The sequence below is a fragment of the Schistocerca cancellata genome, chromosome 4 (assembly GCF_023864275.1).
Source record: "Schistocerca cancellata isolate TAMUIC-IGC-003103 chromosome 4, iqSchCanc2.1, whole genome shotgun sequence".
Taxonomy (NCBI): Eukaryota; Metazoa; Arthropoda; class Insecta; order Orthoptera; family Acrididae; genus Schistocerca; species Schistocerca cancellata.
In genome coordinates, this window is record NC_064629.1 from 178,953,504 (window position 1) to 178,974,207 (window position 20,704).

At 44.5% G+C, this 20,704-nt stretch overlaps 1 protein-coding gene across 1 annotated transcript in view; it reads left to right on the forward strand.

Annotated features, from left to right (window-relative positions):
- The first annotated feature begins 393 nt into the window (after positions 1 to 393).
- The window catches only part of LOC126184830 (organic cation transporter protein-like), a 185,464-nt gene continuing 165,153 nt past the window's right edge, over positions 394 to 20,704 (forward strand). Inside the window, exon 1 of the mRNA XM_049927418.1 lies at positions 394 to 403. The gene's annotated coding sequence lies outside the window, so the exon portion shown is untranslated. The remainder of the gene's footprint in view (positions 404 to 20,704) is intronic.

Genomic DNA, 20,704 nt, shown 5'->3' on the forward strand with positions numbered 1-20,704 from the left:
GTTGAATTTCGCGTCTGTATCATCTTCGTGGTGTAGCAATTTTAATGGCCAGTAGTGTAGTTATCGTTTGTGGCACTTTACACGAGACTAGCACAATTAATATTGTTAAAAACATTGAGTAGCGACGACTTTAATGATAGTATGTCATCCATCAACCACCTTCTTTAACGAATCTCAATTGTATATGATTATTTCGTCTATTATATTCTTTACAAGCTACGCATTTGTGGGGATGACGGCAAGTTTTATTGAAGGGAGATACGGTGCCCTGGGCACTATCATGTGCGAACTTGTTTGCGCCACTTGTCGCGTGGCGGCGCTGCCGCGGCCGGCCCGGCAGGAAGGCGTATTAAAAGGGCGTGCCGCCGCTGGGTGCGCACTCAGTCGCCTGCCGCCGCCAGAGGTGAGTCTCTCTTCCTGTCACTCCAGCCCATCAACAACAATGCCACGCGCCCTCGTCGTCACTTCGCAATTTTCCGCCACCGTCTCCGATCGTCTCGCGGCGGTACAGTGGTAACAAACATTTTTTCTGCGTCAGAGTGGTAGAGTGCGATAGTGTCACCTATCGGAATCTCGGTTGTGATAACCGACGCGTGTCTGGCGTAGTCAGACATCTAGTTTAGGTGTGATAGTGAGTTCACGAAGCCGTCGAATGTAAATACGGAATAGAAGTTATTATTAACTTATAGGGCGCCTATATGTTAACTGTGGTTGAGCGGGCCTGTCGGATACGTAGGTCCACTGAGTAAGCCAACCGTTTGTTATATACTAGACGCACATGGGTGCGGGTCAGACGGTTAGTGTATTCAAGTTCGGTATACTGCTACTCTGCTTTGACAAATGACTTCATCGTCGGCTCTCTTTCCTTTTCAAAGATTACGGTGAAAGACTTAATTTTACTGTAGATGGATGTTAGGTTATTTTGAAAGGTGACAGTTTCATTGAGAGTTAAAGAAGCCTACTAACGTTATGTGACAATAGTCTTTTGATTACTAATCCTGGTTCAGCTCCTTGTCTTCGCGCTGATTTACTCTAAGAAATACACAAAGCATCCAATTTTTGTATAGCTTGATTTATGCCATAACATGTTTCGCGTTATCATTCACCATCAAATGGCGTAATACGTTTACATCTTCGCCAGCATAACGTTTTTCTCGACTGCACTGTAGACGCTGCAGCTTCCTTTTGTTCTGTAGCCGGGCGGTGTGGCCGTGCTGTTCTAGGTGCTTCAGTCCGGAACTTCGCGACTGCCGCGGTCGCAGGTTCGAATCTTGCCTCGGACATGTATGTGTGTGATGTTCTTTGGCTACTTAGGTTTAAGTAGTTCTAAGTTCTAGGGGATTGATGACCTCAGATGGTAAGTCCCATAGTGCTCAGAGCCATTTGAACTTTTTTTTTGTTCTGTACTTGTGACTCATTTTTCGCCTTTATATGCGTTCCATAAATACTTTTAGGTTCATCTATGCGTTTGTCGCCACATTATGAGTGCTACGCTACATCGGCGAAGTGTGTTATACACATAAAGGCGGAAAAAGGAGCCATAAAGGCGAAAAAAGGAGCCACAAATTACAGAAAAACGGAAGCTGCAGCTTTAAAACGCAGTCGATAGAAACGTTACACTGATGAAGATGTAAATGTATTACGCCAGATGAAGGTGGATTAAGACACTAAGCACGTCTTGGTATGAATAAAGCTGTACAAAAGTGGCTGCTTGTTTTTTTCTTCAAATAATAAAAAGTAGTGCAGTATAACACGGCGTTTGCGTCATCTGTATAAGGCAGTTGTCGTTATAACAAACTTAATTCAGGAAAGATGTATTAATCAATAGACAAATTTCCGACCCGTATTTTGATGCAAATTATGTGCGTATGTCGTGCTTAAAGTATGAAAAATTCAAGGGGTGGGGAGGTGGGCGAGGGGGTTGGGGGCACTAAGTATCTATCCGGCTACGAAAGCCGCCTTTGAGGATTTCATCTCGGAGTTTCGGGTGAATTGTAAAATAGACCTGCTCTTTGGATATGAATTCTTGAAGCGCGCGAAAGTTTGTAATGTTAAGTAAGATAAAGAGGTCGAACACGTTGTCCCGTAAACGCCGTTTCCCAGCCCTGCAATCATTTTCCACACATGCTGGCGACAGTTGCAGTGTACTGCAAGTCTATAGAGGAACGGAAGGTTCCAAATGATTGTAAAAGAGCACAGGTAGTCCCAGTCTTCAAGAAGGGTCGTCCAGCAGATGCGCAAAATTATAGACCTTTATCTCTGACGTCGATTTGTTGTAGAATTTTAGCACATTTTTTCGCTCGCGTATCATGTCGTTTCTGGAAACCCAGAATCTACTCTGTAGGAATCAACATGGATTCCGGAAACAGCGATCGAGTGAGACCCAACTCGATTTATTTGTTCATGAGACACAGAAAATATTAGATACAGGCTCCCAGGTAGATGCTATTTTCCTTGACTTCTGGAAGGCGTTCGATAGTTCAGCACTGTCGCCTGATAAAGTAAGAGCCTACGGAATATCAGACCAGCTGTGTGGCTGGACAGAAGAGTTTTTAGCAAACAGAGCACAGCATGTTGTTGTCAATGGAAAGACGTCTACAGACGTAAGGTAACCTCTGGCGTGCCAGAGAGGAGTGTTATGGGACCATTGCTTTTCACAATATATATAAAAGACCTAGTAGATAGTGTCCAATGTTCCATGCGGCTTTTCGCGGATGATGCTGTAGTATACAGAGAAGTTGCAGCATTAGCAAATTGCAGTGAAATGCAGGAAGATCTGCAGCGGATAGGCAGTTGGTGGTCGGAGTGGCGACTGATCTTTAACATAGACAAATGTAATGTATTGCGAATACTTAGAAAGAAGGATCCTTTATTGTATGAATATATGATAGCGAAACAAACACTGGTAGCAGTTACTTCTGTAAAATATCTGGGAGTATGCGTACGGAACGATTTGAAGTGGAATGATCATATAAAATTAATTGTTGGTAAGGTGGGTGCCAGGTTGAGATTCATTGGGAGAGTCCTTAGAAAATGTAGTCCATCAACAAAGGAGGTGGCTTACAAAACACTCGTTCGACCTAGAGTATTGCTCATCAGTGTGGGATCCGTACCAGGTCGGGTTGACGGAGGAGATGGAGAAAATCCAAAGAAGAGCTGCGCGTTTGGTCACAGGGTTATTTGGTAAGCGTGATAGCGTTACGGAGATGTTTAGCGAACTCAAGTGGCAGACTCTGCAAGGAAGGCGCTCTGCATCGCGGTGTAGCTTGCTGTCCAGGTTTCGAGAGCGTGCGTTTCTGGATGAGGTATCGAATATATTGCTTCCCCCTACTTATACCTCCCGAGGAGATCACGAATGTAAAATTAGAGAGATTCGAGCGCGCACGGAGTCTTCCCGGCAGTCGTTCTTCCCGCGAACCATACGCGACTGGAACAGGAAAGGGAGGTAATGACAGTGGCACGTAAAGTGCGCTCCGCCACGCACCGTTGGCTGGCTTGCGGAGTATAAATGTAGATGTAGATAGAAACAGGCGCTGGGCCATAATAACCCTCCCTTTGCGTTAGTCGCTTATAACAGTGACTTTATATGTACTTGGGTTGCCCAGAAAGTAATGCACCACATTTTTTTTCCTTGAACAGTTGTTTATTGAACATAATGAGAATTACACAAACGAAAGAATGGTGTTTATTCTACATGTCCTACTTTTTCACGTAATCTCCATCCTGTTCTATGGCCTTCCTCCAGCGCGAAACAAGAGCGTGTATGCCCTGTCGGTACCAATTCTTGTTCTGGTGGCGGGGCCAGCGCTTCACTGTGTGAACTTCCTTTGCTGATTGACAGATGCAGTGCCAACTGCCGAGTCGTCCTCGCGAATGACAGCAGCTCGCTGCAGCATGTCAGGTGTTAGAACCGTGGATGGTCTGTCCGACCATTCCAAATCGTGGAGAACTCAGCCGAACTGCCTTCTGACGACTAACTGTACTGCTGTGATGATCCATAACCTTTGCACAAGCGTTTGTCAATATTCCCCACAGTTCCTTTCTCTGCAATCAGAAATTCAACAACGGCACGTTGCTTGTAACGTACATCACATATAGACGTCATTTTTAAACTGTCCTGCAGCTACGCTATCTGTCGGAAGTGGCGGAAACTTGGCTAACTCACTCAAGAGACTTCAAATAATACAGACGTAACGTTTCGGATTTGTAGCATTGTTTTCGGCTGAGAAACAAATTCGGTGCAATACTTTTTGGGCAACCCTCGTAGTTCCCGTACCGTGTGACGTGACCGCAAAGCCGCCAAGTGGCTTTCAGTATCGTGGCGGGCAATGTTCGCCAGTGTAAGTGCAAGTCCGTATACGAGAAAGCCATTACTAGTACAATGGACTAAGCCACAGTGACGAGGAGGAGGAGGAGGAGGAGGAGGAGGAGGAGGATGATGGATGCAGCAGGTGACACACTCAGTCACATTCAGGAGGAGAGGGTTCAAATGCCCCATACGCACGACACCCGTGACTTAACGGACGAACGAGAGCTTGCCCTCACTGCCAGGCAAAACAGAATTTTTTAAGCTATTCGTTATCAAGAACGTATAGTTATAAAATATAACACAGCCAGTCAGAGTTTCAGTTCTTTTCTGCTTTTATTTCTTCATTTTTCCAAGATGTGTTTTGGTTCAAATGGCTCTGAGCACTATGAGGCTTAACAACTGTGTTCATCAGTCCCCTAGACTTAGAACTACGCTACTGGCCATTAAAATTGCTACACCAAGAACAAATGCAGATGATAAACGGGTATTCATTGGACAAATATATTATACTAGAACTGACATGCGATTACATTTTCACGCAATTAGGGTGCATAGATCCTGAGATATCAATACCCGAAACAACCATCTATGGCCGTAATAACGGCCTTGATAAGCCTGGGCATTGAGTCAAACAGAGCTTGGATGGCGTGTACAGGTACAGCTGCCCATGCAGCTTCAACACGATACCACTGTTCATTAATAATAGTGACTGGCGTATTGTGACGAGCCAGTTGCTCGGCTACCATTGACAGACTTTTTCAGTTGGTGAGAGAACTGGAGAATGTGCTGGCCAGGGCAGCAGTCGAACATTTTCTGTATCCAGAAAGGCCCGTACAGGACCTGCAACAGGCCGTCGTGCATTATCCTGCTGAAATGTAGGGTTTCGCAGCGATCGAATGAAGGGTAGAGCCACGGGTCATAACACATCTGAAATGTAATGTCCACTGTTCAAAGTGCCGTCAATGCGAACAAGAGGTGACCGAGGCGTGTAACCAATGGCACCCCACACCATGACGCCGGGTGATACGCCAGTATGGCGATGACGAATACACGCTTCCAATGTGCGTTCCACGTGATGTAGCCAAAAACGGATGCGACCATCATGATGGTGTAAACAGAACCTGGATTCATCCGAAAAAATGACGTTTTGCCATTCGGGCACCCAGGTTCGTCGTTGAGTACACCATCGCAGGCGCTCCTGCCTGTGATGCAGCGTCAATGGTAACCGCAGCCACAGTCTCCGAGCTGATAGTCCATGCTGCTGCAAACGTCGTCGAACTGTTCGTGCAGATGGTGGTTGTCTTGCAAATGTCCCCATCTCTTGACCCACGTATCGAGACGTTGCTGCACGATCCGTTATAGCCATGCGGATAAGATGCCTTTCATGTCGACTGCTGGAGGTACGAGGCCATTGGGATCCAGCACGGCGTTCCGTATTACCCTCCTGACCCCACCGATTCCATATTCTGCTAACAGTCACTGGATCTCGACGAACACGAACAGCAATGTCGCGATACGATAAACCGCAATCGCGATAGGCTACAATCCGACATTTATCAAAGTCGGAAACGTGATGGTACGCATTTCTCCTCCTTACACGAGGCATCACAACAACGTTTCACCAGGCAACGCCGGTCAACTGCTGTTTGTGTATCAGAAATCGGTTGGAAACTTTCCTCATGTCAGCACGTTGTAGGTGTCGCCACCGTCGCCGACCTTGTGTGAATGCTCTGAAAAGCTGATCATTTGCATATCACTGCATCTTCTTCCTGTCAGTTAAATTTCGCGTCTGTAGCACGTCATCTTCGTGGTGTAGCAATTGTAATGTCCAGTAGTGTAAATGTAAATATCGGAAGTCCTTTGTGATGGTGTCTGGGGTGTAGCTGTGTATGGCAGTAAAACGTGATTAATAGACACTTCAGACAAGAAGATGCCAGGAACGTTTGATACGTAGTGCAATAGAAGAATCCTGAAGACTGGATGGGTACATAGAGTAACTAATGGGGAGCTACTAAATACAACTGGGAAGGAAACAAAATTTATAGCACAACTTGGCTAAAAGAAGGGAGATGTCGGTAGGAGACACTGTGAGGCAAGAGGGAATTATCAATTTAGCAGTAGAGGGAAATGTGGAGGGTCAAAATTGTATAGGAAGGCAAACTGTCGAACACAGTCTTCAGTTTCAAATGGATATAGCTATGAGGAGATGAAGAGACTTGCACAGGGTAGTTTAGCGTCGAAAGCTGCATCAGACAGTAGTATATAAAGTCACCTTTAATAAAATTAGCCATTCCGTTTACATTTCTGTTAATTTTTCTTCTGTCCATAGTCTATCGGTTGATAGTGAAATAAAATAATAAAATTATTGCTACAGTACATAGTGCAACAGCGTGATAACTAATGCTTAATTTAAAACTCAACAGCAGTAACAGCGCTGAGAGAACTTTGACTCACTCACCGGTCACGTAGTATGGAAAAGCATTTTTATTGTTGAGCGTAGCTGGATGTTTCTTTTCTAAATGAAGATTTAATAACATATATTCGTCTTTGTTACGTAAAATTAAATCTGTATGTCATGAACAGTGTAACAACATGCAATAAATACGCATGAAAATGTACAGCCACTGCCGATCCAAAGTTAAAACCAGAAGTATTGGAAATACATTGTTTATTTCGTGGCATCTAGTGTTGTGTACTGCGTCCGCTCTCTTACACGTTATTTCCATATACGAGGACGTGCTGAAAAGTAATGCCTCCGAATTTTATGTTTCAACTCTTAAAGCTTTTTAAATAACACAAACGTTATTAACATTTTACAACTTTATTCTTCGTGTCTACATAATTATTTCTCAACGTATTCACCCTGGCGGCGAACAAACGTCACCTAACGATAGACCAGTTTGTTGATACCTTATGTATAGGACGTTTGACTTCGTTGACGGAGCCATTACTTCACTTCTTGCACCGCTTCATCACTATCAAAGTTCAGTCATCGAAGGATTTACTTACATATAGTCTCGATAAACTATACTTCTGTTTGCATAGCAAATATAAAAACAAGACAGAATGAGGTATCCGGACACTGTAATGTGACGTCTGGGTATGCTCATTAGGGACTGATAACAGGCCCGATGCACAAGAAGGATTCGCCAGCGAGAACTGAGTTCGAACTGAACAAAACGGAGTGCCCACAATTGTGGAGAGTCTGTAAAAGACTGTAGCTTTGCTAGCAGCTAATACTTAGGCAAAACAGAAATAATTTTACTTTGACCATTAGGAAAGTGAACGTAACATTACGTTCCATATTTTCAGCAAAATACTTTAATAATTAAAATAAATTTCAGTAGTAATATAGACGACGCGAGGATGTTGAAAGAATATTCCTTAATTGAGCGTGATTCTTATTCTTTCTTATTATTGCTGACAGTGTAACATTTCCAGTACATCTTTCATGCTTACCCAGCACTACGCTAATTGTGCACGTCTTTGTTTATTCGCCCTCAGGAAATGATTGTGAATGCTTCTCAAAATATGTCCGTTCATAATATGCACATATGAGCTACAGTCAAAGACGTACTCGAATGATATTTTCACTCTGCAGCCGAGTGTGCGCTCATATGAAGCTTCCTGGCAGATTAAAACTGTGTGCCGGACCGAAACTCGAACTCGGGAGCTTTGCCTTGCGTGGGTAAGTGCTCTACCAACTGAGCTACCCAAGCACGACTCACGCCCCGTCCCACACTCCGCTGCAGAGTGAATATCTCATTCTGGAAACATCCCCCAGGCTGTGGCTAAGCCATGTCTCCGCAATATCCTCTCTTCCCGGAGTGCTAGTTCTACAAGGTTCGCAGGAGAGTTTCTGTGAGGTTTGGAAGGTAGGAGACGAGGTACTGGCGGAATTAAAGCTGTGAGGACGGATCGTGAGTCGCGCTTGGGTAGCTCAGTTGGTAGAGCACTTGCCTGCGAAAGGCAAAGGTCCCGAGATAGAGTCTCGGTCCTGCACACAGTTTTAATCTGCCAGGAAGTTCCAAAGATTTACTTGTCTGAAAAGGAACTGCACGAAATTGGGTCGGAAGATTTCCGTTCCTGTCAAGGTCGAAGTGACACCACTTGGTACACTGGTGTATCCAAACAATTTCATCAAAAAAAATTGTTCAAATGGCTCCGAGCACTATGGGACTTAACATCTATGGTCATCAGTCCCCTAGACCTTCGAACTACTTAAACCTAACTAACCTAAGGACATCACACAACACCCAGTCATCACGAGGCAGAGAACATCCCTGACCCCGCCGGGAACAATTTCACCACCTGGTTAATGGAGTGCTGGTCAACATTTGAAACGCAGTACATCAGCGGTTCTGTGTAGCACGGATTCGGCAACTCCTTTCCGTAAGTAGAGACAATTGCGTAGGCAGTGGTCACCCATTTCCCGTAAATTACGAGCCAGTGGTTTGTGGCCATGGAGCTGGAGCCAGATAGCTTCCCAGACGTGTTCCATCGGGTTCATATCACGTGAATTTGGTGACCACGACATCAACGTGAGTTCACTATCATACTTATCAAACCACAGCAGCACTATTCTGGAGTTGTGACACGGTCAATTATTTTGCTGAGATATTCCGTCGCCGTCGCAGAAGACATCAAACTGAACGGATGCAGTTGGTCTGCAATTATGGTTGCGTTGTCCACAGCTGTCATGGGCCACTGCCTTGGGAAATGACGTCGTTTTGTCAACACGGAAAGCTGTAGGGGTTGTCTTCTGAAGAGCACCATGTTCAACAATTTTCGCTGACCGGTGCGCTGCGAGAAACTTGCGCCTACTTCGTCGTCAGGGCTCCCACAGATCAACGCCTATCCTGCGTTACAGACTGGGCAAGCGTCCAACCTCCACGTTCTGTGATGAGGCGTGGTCGTCCAACATTTTGTCGCCTACCTGTGGTTTCATAGTTCCTTAACCAGTTCTCATGGATGCTCACAACATTAGCAAGCGAATAGTCGACTAAGTTCGTCGTATCCGAGATAGTCGTTCTGAGGCACCGAATCACAAAACTCTACCGTTTGTTAAAGTTTCCCATTTTCTATCTGGATGGTGAGATTTAAGATCACATTTCATGTCAGTTTCAGGGAAGGTGTGGATCACTGGATGTCCCTAATGCTTCAGAGCGTGATGATTCTGCTGAGCTATGCAATACTAACAAGGGGAGGGCACGACGTTTGGAATGCGGATTTACTGCAAACTTCGTACACTCATGGTACTCCATGAGGACAACAAAATGTGTAAGCAGTGGCGCGTACTTCTCAAGCGTCATTGAGAAAATCTCAAGATAATTTCGGTCCTCAGATATATACCTGTGTGTGGCCATTTTTACCGTGAAGCGACGGCAGCCGAGTAGTGCCGGCATGGTAGGCGTGTTCGGTCAGAGGGCTGCTCGCCCTCTGTAATAAAAAATCTGAGTAAAGGAATCAACGATCCACTTGAACGGATGTCTTGTGATGTCCGTCCAGACTAAATGCAACGAACAATACCGAACAAAATGGGAAAAAAGTGGTTAGCGTTCAAGCCCAGTAATCTCTGGGTCGCTGGATCGAGTCCCGCCCATGACTTTTTTTTATTTCTAACACAGTCATTTTCTTTACTATTAATATTACAATTGATGTAATTGGAAAAATACGCGTAATCGTAATTGGAAAAATACGCGTAATCGGATGAAATTTTATTAAATTTACTATGCTATTTGGCAGTCTACAAATTTTCATTATCACAAATAATATAGTATTCACAACTACCGACTATTAAACGGCAAAACGCATAAAGTGATACTGAAAATGTATGCTTGTCCGTGATTTGAGAAATCCCTTATACCTGGAAGGAGGCAGAACCGACTTGTTACCTCCAAGTTTTGAACGGCACAGACGGCTTTTGAAAGATGCACAATAAATCGTCGTTTTTGACATTACACGTTGCGGGATAGTATTTTTCGCAAAAACATGAAAAACAAAGTTAAACGGCACCAGCTGCATTTCATAAATGGTATATTTCCGCACACGCAAGATCTTTTGAGGTTTTCCGTGGAAAAACAAACCTCGTTAACATTTTCAAAAACCTCTCTTTCAGTCGATAATTTGGAAGCAAACCATGCATAACGCAGCATTTCCTTAAATATCGGCGCTGACCATTGGTCATGCAGTATCGAGTGTATTTTAATAGCGTCTTCACGAGAAGCAATTTCTCGTTCTCTTTCGACTAAATACGAACAATTTCGAAGACACGGACAAGTTTACATTTTCAGTACCACTTTATGCGTTTGGTCGTTTACTAGTCGGTAGTTGTGAATATTATATTATTAGTGATAAAAATTTGTAGACTGCCAAATACCATTGTAAATTTAATGAAAGTTCATCCGATTACACGTATTTTACCCATTACATCAATTTTAATATAAATAGTAAAGAAAATGACTGTGTTAGATACAAAAAAACTGATGAGCGGGACTCGATCCAGCGATTTCGGGGCTTGAACGCTAACCACTCGTCTGCCGATGCTTCCTTGTAAACAAGGCAACGCACAGATATACATTTGACGAGCGAAATTATCTTGCTATTTTCTCAATAACGCTTGAGAAGTACGCGTTACTGCTTACACATTTTGTTGTCCTCATGGAGTACTACGAGTGTACGAAGTTTGCAGTAATTCGCGTTCCAAACGTCGTGGCCTCCCCTTGTAAGTTTACTGACACTTTGTACCTAATCTGTTGTCTCGAGTGGGCCTGATATATTCACCTAGTATCGGTATCGTCTTTATGAACTGATGTGCCATTTCTGATTTTCATTATACTCTTGACTTCCCAAGGTGTCGCTATTTGTGCGCGGTTTGTCTGTCTTCCGCGAAAATTTTGAATTATTTGCTCGACGTTTCTCTCTCCCAGGGTTTATTGAGGGGTAAGCTGCTTCTGCGGTAGAGTATTCTGCTCTTCGTTCCTGTAGACGAATGTTTCGGCAATCGTCAGATGGTCATATGAGAGGCTACTTGCTGTTACCCTAACAGAACATGGTGGTTTCCCGGCTTAGAGCACTCTAAGCAAATGCAACTCTACAGAAGGAAGGAGCCGATCTTGTATTACTGCGTTTCTCTTCTCAGTTCAGCCAGTCTCGACCTTAATTAACGTTGTAGTCGGTGCATATGTCGTCTGTCTCGTAGGCCTCGTGCGTTTTCCATTATTTTCTGAATCGATTTTTTTGCAGCTTAAGTTCCACGAGTAGTGGAGCGTGCCCTCTGTTCCTATTATTTCTTTCTACTGTTATTATCACGGGTTCTCTTTAAGTTGCTTCGTGATGTACGTAACGGCTGATTGGACTGTTCCAGCTGATTCGATCTCCAGAGTGGTTCGAACTGTGTTTTGCAGGTACTTTTTCTAGATTCTCTATTCGTCTCTGCTCAGCTTAAACACCTTCCTTGTCACGTCACGTTCCCACGACGCCAGCAGGTCATATCACTGTATTCCACAGCTGTTGTACTGGACCCAGTCCACTGTTCGCGTCGTTACTGTGAAATGGAATGGTTCAAATGGCTCTGAGCACTATGGGACTTAACTGCTGAGGTCATCAGTCCCCTAGAACTTAGAACTACTTAAACCTAACTAACCTAAGGACATCACACACATCCATGCCCGAGGCAGGATTCGAACCTGCGACCGTAGCGGTCGCGCGGTTCCAGACTGTAGCGCCTAGAACCGCTCGGCCACTGCGGCCGGCTGTGAAATGGAAATGACAGAACCACCATACCTAGATTGGTACCACATAGCTTCGAGTGTATTGTACTAACCATAGTAAGACACGCACATAAAATTCGGCACACGACTTACATCATGGTGCGCGCGCACTGTATGCAAGGTCGTACAATTTTCAATCATCCGAAGTCTTACGACATCGAGTCATGGATCCCAACACTAATGTAGCACCGATCGAGGTGGCGCTGTAATTAGCGCACTGGATTCGTACTCTAGAGGACAACAGTTCACATCCGCGTCCGACTATCCAGCTTTAGGTTTTTCGTGTTTTCCCTAAAGCGCTCTAGGCAAATGCTGGGATGGTTCCTTTGGAAGGGTACGGTCCATTTCCTTCCCCATCCTTGAAACTATCAGAGGTTGCGCTCCGTCTCTAACGACCTCGATGTCGACGGGACGTTAAATTCTGATCTTCCTTCCTTCTATGATGATCTATTATTACCAATCCGTACTGCACGTGTGCCAGTAATTGTGTGGCTGGTTCATATCCAACCTACTGCTTGGTGGGTTTCAGCTCCCGGAGGTGAGTGAGCGTTGAGCAGGAATGTAGGCCCCAAGAGGCCCTGTTGCTGGTTTCTGCCTCGAACTTCAGTGGTGGCAGCACCTTACGATGTTACGTTGTCAGAAGACAGTCGGTTTCTCCATCAGCAGAGGGTTGTTGGCGAGGAGCATGAAACTCACCAAGTGAAGACCTTAATCTCTAATACTTCGTCACCTAGCTCGTAAACTGTCTGGAGCATCTACGAAATTAACTCACTAAAGTTTCGTAATCATGGAATTGAGTACTATTACTGTTAATCCATCGATCCGAATGATCAATTCATGATTAGAGCTGGAACACTCGAGTGTTTAAAGCGAGCTAGTATGCGGCTCTGATGATCGTAAGGCAGTTGCAGCATCCCTGAATATGAAAGTAAATAGGAATATAAAAAAAAGGGGGGGAAGGTTTATGTGTTTAACAAGAGTAATAGGAGGCGGATTTCAGAGTACCTAACAGATCAAAACGAAAATTTCTGTTCCGACACGGACAATGTTGAGTGTTTATGGAAAAAGTTCAAGGCAATCGTAAAATGCGTTTTAGACAGGTGCGTGCCGAGTAAAACTGCGAGGTACGGGAAAAACCCACCGTGGTTCAACAACAAAGTTAGGAAACTACTGCAAGAGCAAAGAAAGCTTCACTGCAAGTTTAAACGCAGCCAAAACCTCTCAAACAGAAGCTAAACGATGTCAAAGTTAGCGTAAGGAAGCGTGAAGCGTTCAGTGAATTCGAAAGTAGAATTCTATGTACCGACTTGACAGAAAATCTTAGGAAGTTCTAGTCTTACGTTAAATCAGTAAGTGGATCGAAACAGCATATCCAGACACTCTGGGATGATAATGGCATTGAAACAGAGCATGACACGCGTAAAGCTGAAATGCTGAACACCTTTTTCCAAAGCTGTTTCACAGAGGAAGACCGCACTGCAGCTGCTTCTCTAAATCCTCGCACAAACGAAAAAAATGGCTGACATCGAAATAAGTGTCCAAGAGGTAGAAAAGCAACTGAAATCACCCAACAGAGTAAAGTCCACTGGACCTGACGGGATACCAATTCGATTCTGCACAGAATACGCGAAAGAACTTGCCCCCCTTCTAACAGCCGTGTACCGCAAGTCTCTAGAGGAACCGAAGGTTCCAAATGATTCGAAAAGAGCACAGGTAGTTCCAGTTTTCAAGAAGGGTCGTCGAGCAGATGCGCAAAACTATAGGCCTGTATCTCTGACATCGATCTGTTGTAGAATTTTAGAACATGTTTTTTGCTCGCGTATCATGTCGTTTCTGGTATCCCAGAATCAACTCTGTAGGAATCAACATGGATTCCGGAAACAGCGATCGTGTGAGACCCAACTTGTTTTATTTGTTCATGAGACCCAGAAAATATTAGATACAGGGTCCCAGGTAGATGCCATTTTCGTTGACTTCCGGAAGGCGTTCGATAGTTCAGCACTGTCGCCTGATAAAGTAAGAGCCTACGGAATATCAGACCAGCTGTGTGGCTGGACAGAAGAGTTTTTAGCAAACAGAGCACAGCATGTTGTTGTCAATGGAAAGACGTCTACAGACGTCAAGGTAACCTCTGGCGTGCCAGAGAGGAGTGTTATGGGACCATTGCTTTTCACAATATATATAAAAGACCTAGTAGATAGTGTCCAATGTTCCATGCGGCTTTTCGCGGATGATGCTGTAGTATACAGAGAAGTTGCAGCATTAGAAAATTGCAGCGAAATGCAGTAAGATCTGCAGCGGATAGGCAACTTGGTGCAGGGAGTGGCAACTGACCCTTAACATAGACAGATGTAATGTATTGCGAATACATAGAAAGAAGGATCCTTTATTTTATGATTATATGATAGCGGAACAAACAGTGGTAGCAGTTACTTCTGTAAAATATTTGGGAGTATGCGGACAGAACGATTTGAAGTGGAATAATCATATAAAATTAATTGTTGGTAAGGTGGGTGCCAGGTTGAGATTCATTGGGAGAGTCCTTAGAAAATGTAGTCCATCAACAAAGGAGGTGGCTTACAAAACACTCGTTCGACCTATTCTTGAGTATTGCTCATCAGTGTGGGATCCGTACCAGGTCGGGTTGACGGAGGAGATGGAGAAAATCCAAAGAAGAGCGGCGCGTTTCGTCACAGGGTTATGTGGTAAGCGTGATAGCGTTACGGAGATGTTTAGCAAACTCAAGTGGCAGACTCTGCAAGAGAGGCGCTCTGCATCGCGGTGTTGCTTGCTGTCCAGGTTTCGAGAGGGTGCGTTTCTGGATGAGGTATCGAATATATTGCTTTCCCCTACTTATACCTCGCGAGGAGATCACGCATGTAAAATTAGAGAGATTCGAGCGCGCACGTAGGCTTTCCGGCAGTCGTTCTTTCCGCGAACCATACGCGACTGGAACAGGAAAGGGAGGTAATGACAGTGGCACGTAAAGTGCCCTACGCCACACACCGTTGGGTGGCTTGCGGAGTATAAATGTAAATGTAGGCCCAGTTCGTAATGATCACATGTACATTCCTTATTCTGCTATATTCATTCAACAGACTGTTAATTGCTGTGTCAAGTTCCTTGCTATGTGCTGTTGTGTAGGAGTCTTGCAGCAGGTCTCATGAGCTAACAGATATGATTGTCTGACTTCACTTGGTTTTCTGCCAGCCTTCTTTCTGCTGGATGCGTATTCTCACTCAACAGGCAGTGTCATAATGTGTCAAGGGCCTGACCCACTTGTGACGTATCAGCTAGCTTCCTGCTTCCACCGCTCTGCCTATGGCAATGTTAACGAGTTATAATACAGGTTTCTAACTGCCTTCCCTTGACTACTCAGTGCTGTAACAGTACAAATCTTGGGCTGATGGACGTATGTTTATTAATTTCCATTATTTCAAGATTAGTTCATCTTCCTTCCTTCATGGAGGTTACGTAACAAATCACGTAGCACCTATGACTACGTCCTTTTTTAAAAGAGGTGATCAGCAAAAGAAGAGTCTCCTTTTCTAAGTTTGCAACTGCTATGATATTCAGCAGGATAACTGTCTACGCCATGAGGCCGCAATCGTGTTACAGTGGCTTGGTTAACAGGATACTGGACTCACGTTGATATCTCGGCCACGAAAGTCGCGTGATCTGAATCCGATTAAACACACCTGTGATGTTATTTTGTGCAAACTCCGTCCCTTCAGACCACAGTGTCATCATTTGCTGGTATTGCATGGCATCTGCTTAGACTTTTGGTGCCACATACCTACGTATAATGCCTACCTATTGCTGGTATTGCATGGCATCTGCTTAGACTTTTGGTGCCACATACCTACGTATAATGCCTACCTATGTATAATGCCCTTATACTCGCTGCTAAAATGTGTTCCAAAGGTGGGCCGACACGCTATTAGGCAGGTGGTCATGATGTTTCGGCTCATTAGTGTTCGAGGGCTATGCCGAAAGTTTTTAGCAGCCCGTAAACCGTAAGGCGGAGGACAATGGGGTTATTTTCATTCGAAAGAGCGATGTTTTTCGACCTTGGGACGTGCGTGCGCAGCCCCTGGTTGGCGGTGATATACCCCACAGCGCCGCAAGAAAGCACAGGCAGTGCTGAGTCAGAGACGGTGCAGGATGGGGCTGTTTCGCCGCGACTTTCACGCCGTGACTTTTTACAATTATAAAAATGGTTTAAGTGCCGAAGAATGCCATTCTTCTTTGCTGCGTGTTTTTAGTGAAGCTTCCCCTTCTAGGGCCACAGTTGGAAATTGGTTTCGCGAGTTTTCGAGGCGTCGGCAGTCAATTGGAGATGAACCTCGTTCTCGTCGGCCAGCAACAGCTGTGACTCCTGAAAACATTGATGCTGTGAGGAAAATGATCAAAGAAGATCCACATCTTACATTTTGTGACATTGAAGGGACCATAAATATTGGATCAACAGGAGCACAGACCATCGTTCATATTCACTTATGCCTTACTAAGAGCTGTGCCCGTTGGGTGCCACATTCCCTGACAGAAAGCCAAAAGGAGGCGAGAGTGGACTGGTGTCGTTTCATGTTCGAAAAATTCCATGGAGGGAAGTCCCAAGACACCTACAATATCGTCACAGGTGATGAAACGTGGGTCTACCATTATGACCCTGAAATGAAGAGACAGTCTTCTGTGTGGTGCTTTCCAGGGGAGGAACCACCCACAAAAGTTCGAGATGGTGGCAACTTTTTTCACAAAGATCAGGCATCTCACCTCTGTGACCTTGGACACACGTCGTACGGTCAATGCTGAATAGTACACGAACGATTGTCTTCCAAAAGTCATCGCCACATGGAAGTCACAGCATCCAAAGTCCAAGAGTGGGCACCTTCTGTTGCATCACGACAATGCATCTGCGCACAGAGCTGCCAGAACGATGGACTTTCTGGAGAAGGAAAAAGTGCAAGTGTTACCCCATCCCCCCCTATTCACCTGACCTGGCCTCCTGTGACTTCTTTCTGTTCCGTAAGACTAAGGAAAAAATTCGAGGGCAGCGGTTTTCATCAGATGAAGAGGCCATTGCAGCGTACGAGAGTGCACTAAGTGACACTGCTTGGACTGAAACATTTTCTAAGTGGTTTCAGTGAATGGAAAGATGTATACATGCTAATGGAGAATATTTTAAAAGTTGTAGACGTTTTTCTGCAAATAAATTTTTTTCATACATTCTGCTAAAAACTTTGGCATAGCCTTCGTATGCACTTCTTGTTTTTATTTCACCTGTCGAGATATGAGAATTACGGAATTTATATTTAGGTTTTTTTTAAACTGTAAATAAAACTTATGTCATGAACACAGCCAGATTTTTGTAACTTCCAACTGCTATCAGCCGGCCGGTGTGGCCGTGCGGTTCTAAGCGCGTCAGTTTGGAACCGCGTGACCGCTACGGTCGCAGGTTCGAATCCTGCCTCGGGCATGGATGTGTGTGATGTCCTTAGGTTAGTTAGGTTTAAGTAGTTCTAAGTTCTAGGGGACTGATGACCTCAGTAGTTAAGTCCCATAGTGCTCAGAGCCATTTGAACCATTTTTTGAACTGCTATCGCTTTCGGTGAGACAACGATTCAAATCCCCATTCGGCCATGCAGAATTAGGTTTCCTGCAGTTTCCATAAATCGCCCTATGGAAATTCCGGGATAGTTCCTTGCAAAAGAGCACTGTCAGTTGCTTCCCCCAATCATTTCATAATCCGAGCTTGTACTCCATGTGTAACGGTGGTGGTGATTAGTGTTTAACGTCCCGTCGACAACGAGGTCATTAGAGACGGAGCGCAAGCTCGGGTTAGGGAAGGAAATCGGCTGTGCCCTTTCAAAGGAACCATCCCGGCATTTGCCTGAAACGATTTAGGGAAATCACGGAAAAACTAAATCAGGATGGCTGGAGACGGGATTGAACCGTCGTCCTCCCGAATGCGAGTCCAGTGTGCTAACCACTGCGCCATCTCGCTCGCTCCATGTGTAACGATCACGATGTCGTCGAAACGTTAACACTTACCTTGCTTCCTTCTTCGATTTGGTAAATGGACATTACAAATTTCAGAAAAGATAGATTTTCGCACAAGCTCGAGAAACTCGTGGAACTGACTCAGAGAAAAACTAAACTAATTAGTAAAGCGTTTATCACAAGACACAGACGTACGCGCATTTAGCGCTAGTTTTTCCTCTTGCTTATGTATCTTGTTTCCCTTTCCTTTTTTTCATTTTGAAACATTATACAGGGTGACACACGGAAGACGGCGGTTTTTAATGAAATAATACTCAGCCAACTTTAAAATCAATGCATGTTTATTTACACAAAATCAAAGCTCATTATTTGCCATTTTAGTTAAAGTGATTTTTGAAAAAATAATGTCGTCAAGATGATGTCCATCATTTCGAATGCACGACTTAAGTCTCTTCTCAAAATCCTTCATCACACGGACTAAACTCTGCATGGATGGCAGCAATTTCTTGAATGATTGCATTCTTCAACTCGTCCAAATTTCGTGGTTTGTGGTTATAGACACAGTTCTTAAGGTACCCCCACAGAAAAAAGTCACATACTGACAAGTCGGGAGACCTGGGAGGAAAGGAACATTGCCAAAACGTGAGATAATCCGGCCAGGAAACATGCGTGTAAGAACTGTCATTGACGTGTTTGCGGTGTGCGATGTTGCCCCATCCTGCTGGAACCAAACAAGTTTTAAAGGGATTCGTCGTCTTCTTAGTTCTGGTTTCAAGAATGTTTCAAGCATACGAGTGTAACGAACCGAATTAACAGTAACTGTGGCCCCGTCCTCTTCAAAAAAATAAGGTCCAATAATGCCAACAGAGCTAAGAGCACACCAGACTGTTACTTTTTCAGAGTGTAGAGGACGCTGGTGGATAAGGTGTGGATGCTCTGGAGCCAAGTAACGTAGGTTTTGCTTATTCACGCTCTCGTTTAAATGAAAATGAGCTTCATCGCTCATCAATAAAAATTTCATTTTCATTCGATCCCAAAATCATTTGCATTCTGTAAGCGAAGTCTTCTCGTACATCAAAATCAGTTTCCTTAAGTTGTTGGACAATGAGCATTTTGTAGGGATGGAATTTTAATTCTTTATGCAAAATTCGTCTAACCGATTCACGACGTCTAGCTGATCGTCCTTGGCTTCTGACTGCCGCTTGTCCTACCATTTCAACATTTTTTGGTGTCGTTACTCTGCGTCTCCGGCCAGGATGGTTCTTATCCAGTATGTTTCCAGTTGATCTGAAGTTTTCCACCCATCTGAAGATTGTGTTACGGCTCGGAACAGCTCCATGTCGACCGACATTAAACCGCGCACGAAACAATCACTGCGTAGCAATAATAGACTCACCACTTTTCACGAAACTGTCATAGACAAACACTCGACGTTGTAAGTCCCACTGCTCCATAGTGACTGAATAAATGAAATGGCGTCTTGTGTGGATCAGAACTATCCCCACCACGACCACCTCCCACCACCGCGCCCTCAGTACTATGCAGTTCAAAACCGTCCGTCTCTCGTGTATCACCCTGTACAATAACATCAGCATATCCATTTTCTTATCAGAATCTGACTGAACTAAGATGCACGAGTGTGACAGGTACTTCGGAAGGAAATACTGCGAGATACTGATGAAAAAATTATATGTCCCTGGCAAATTAAAACTATGTGCTGAACCGGGATTCGAAACCGGAAACTTGGCCTTTAGCTAGAAGTTACTTTGTTGACTGACCTAGACTCACGACTCACTCTCACGATTTACTCCGGCAATTATCGCTCTCCAGCCTTCCAAATCTCAAGAAGCTCTGGTGCATACATTACACATTCTCATGCAGAGTGAAAGATTAGTTCTCAAAACAATCCCCTACGCTGTGGTAAGCCATTTCCCCGCAGTATACAGGGTGGTCCATTCATAGTAACTGGGCCAAATATCTCACCGAAATAAGCATCAAACGTAAAAACTACAAAGAACGAAACTCGTCTAGCTTGAAGGGGGAAACCAGCTGGCGCTATTGTCGGCCCGCTAGATGGCGCTGCCATAGGTCAAACGGGTATCAACTGCATTTTAAAAAAAATAGAAACCAGCATTTTTTATTACATATTCGTGTAGTGCGTAAAGAAATATGAATGTTTTACTGGACCACTTTTTTCGCTTTGTGATAGATGGCGCTGTAATAGTCACAAAGGTATAAGTACGTGGTATCACGGTACTTGCTTCGTGATACATTACCCGTGTTAAAATTGACCGTTCACCAATTGCGGAAAAGGTCGATATCGTGTTGACGTATGGCTGTTGTGATCAAAATGCCCAACGGGCGTGTGCTATGTATGCCGCTCGGTATCATGGACGACATCACCTAAGTGTCCGGACCGTTCGCAGGATTGTAACGTTATTTAAGGAAACAGGAAGCGTTCAGCCACATGTGAAACGTCAACCACGACCTGCAATAAATGATGATGCGCAAGTAGGTGTTTTAGCTGCTGTCGTGGCTAATCCGCACATCAGTAGCAAACAAATTGCTCGAGAATCGGGAATCTGAAAAACGTCGGTGTTGAGAACGCTACATCAACATCGAT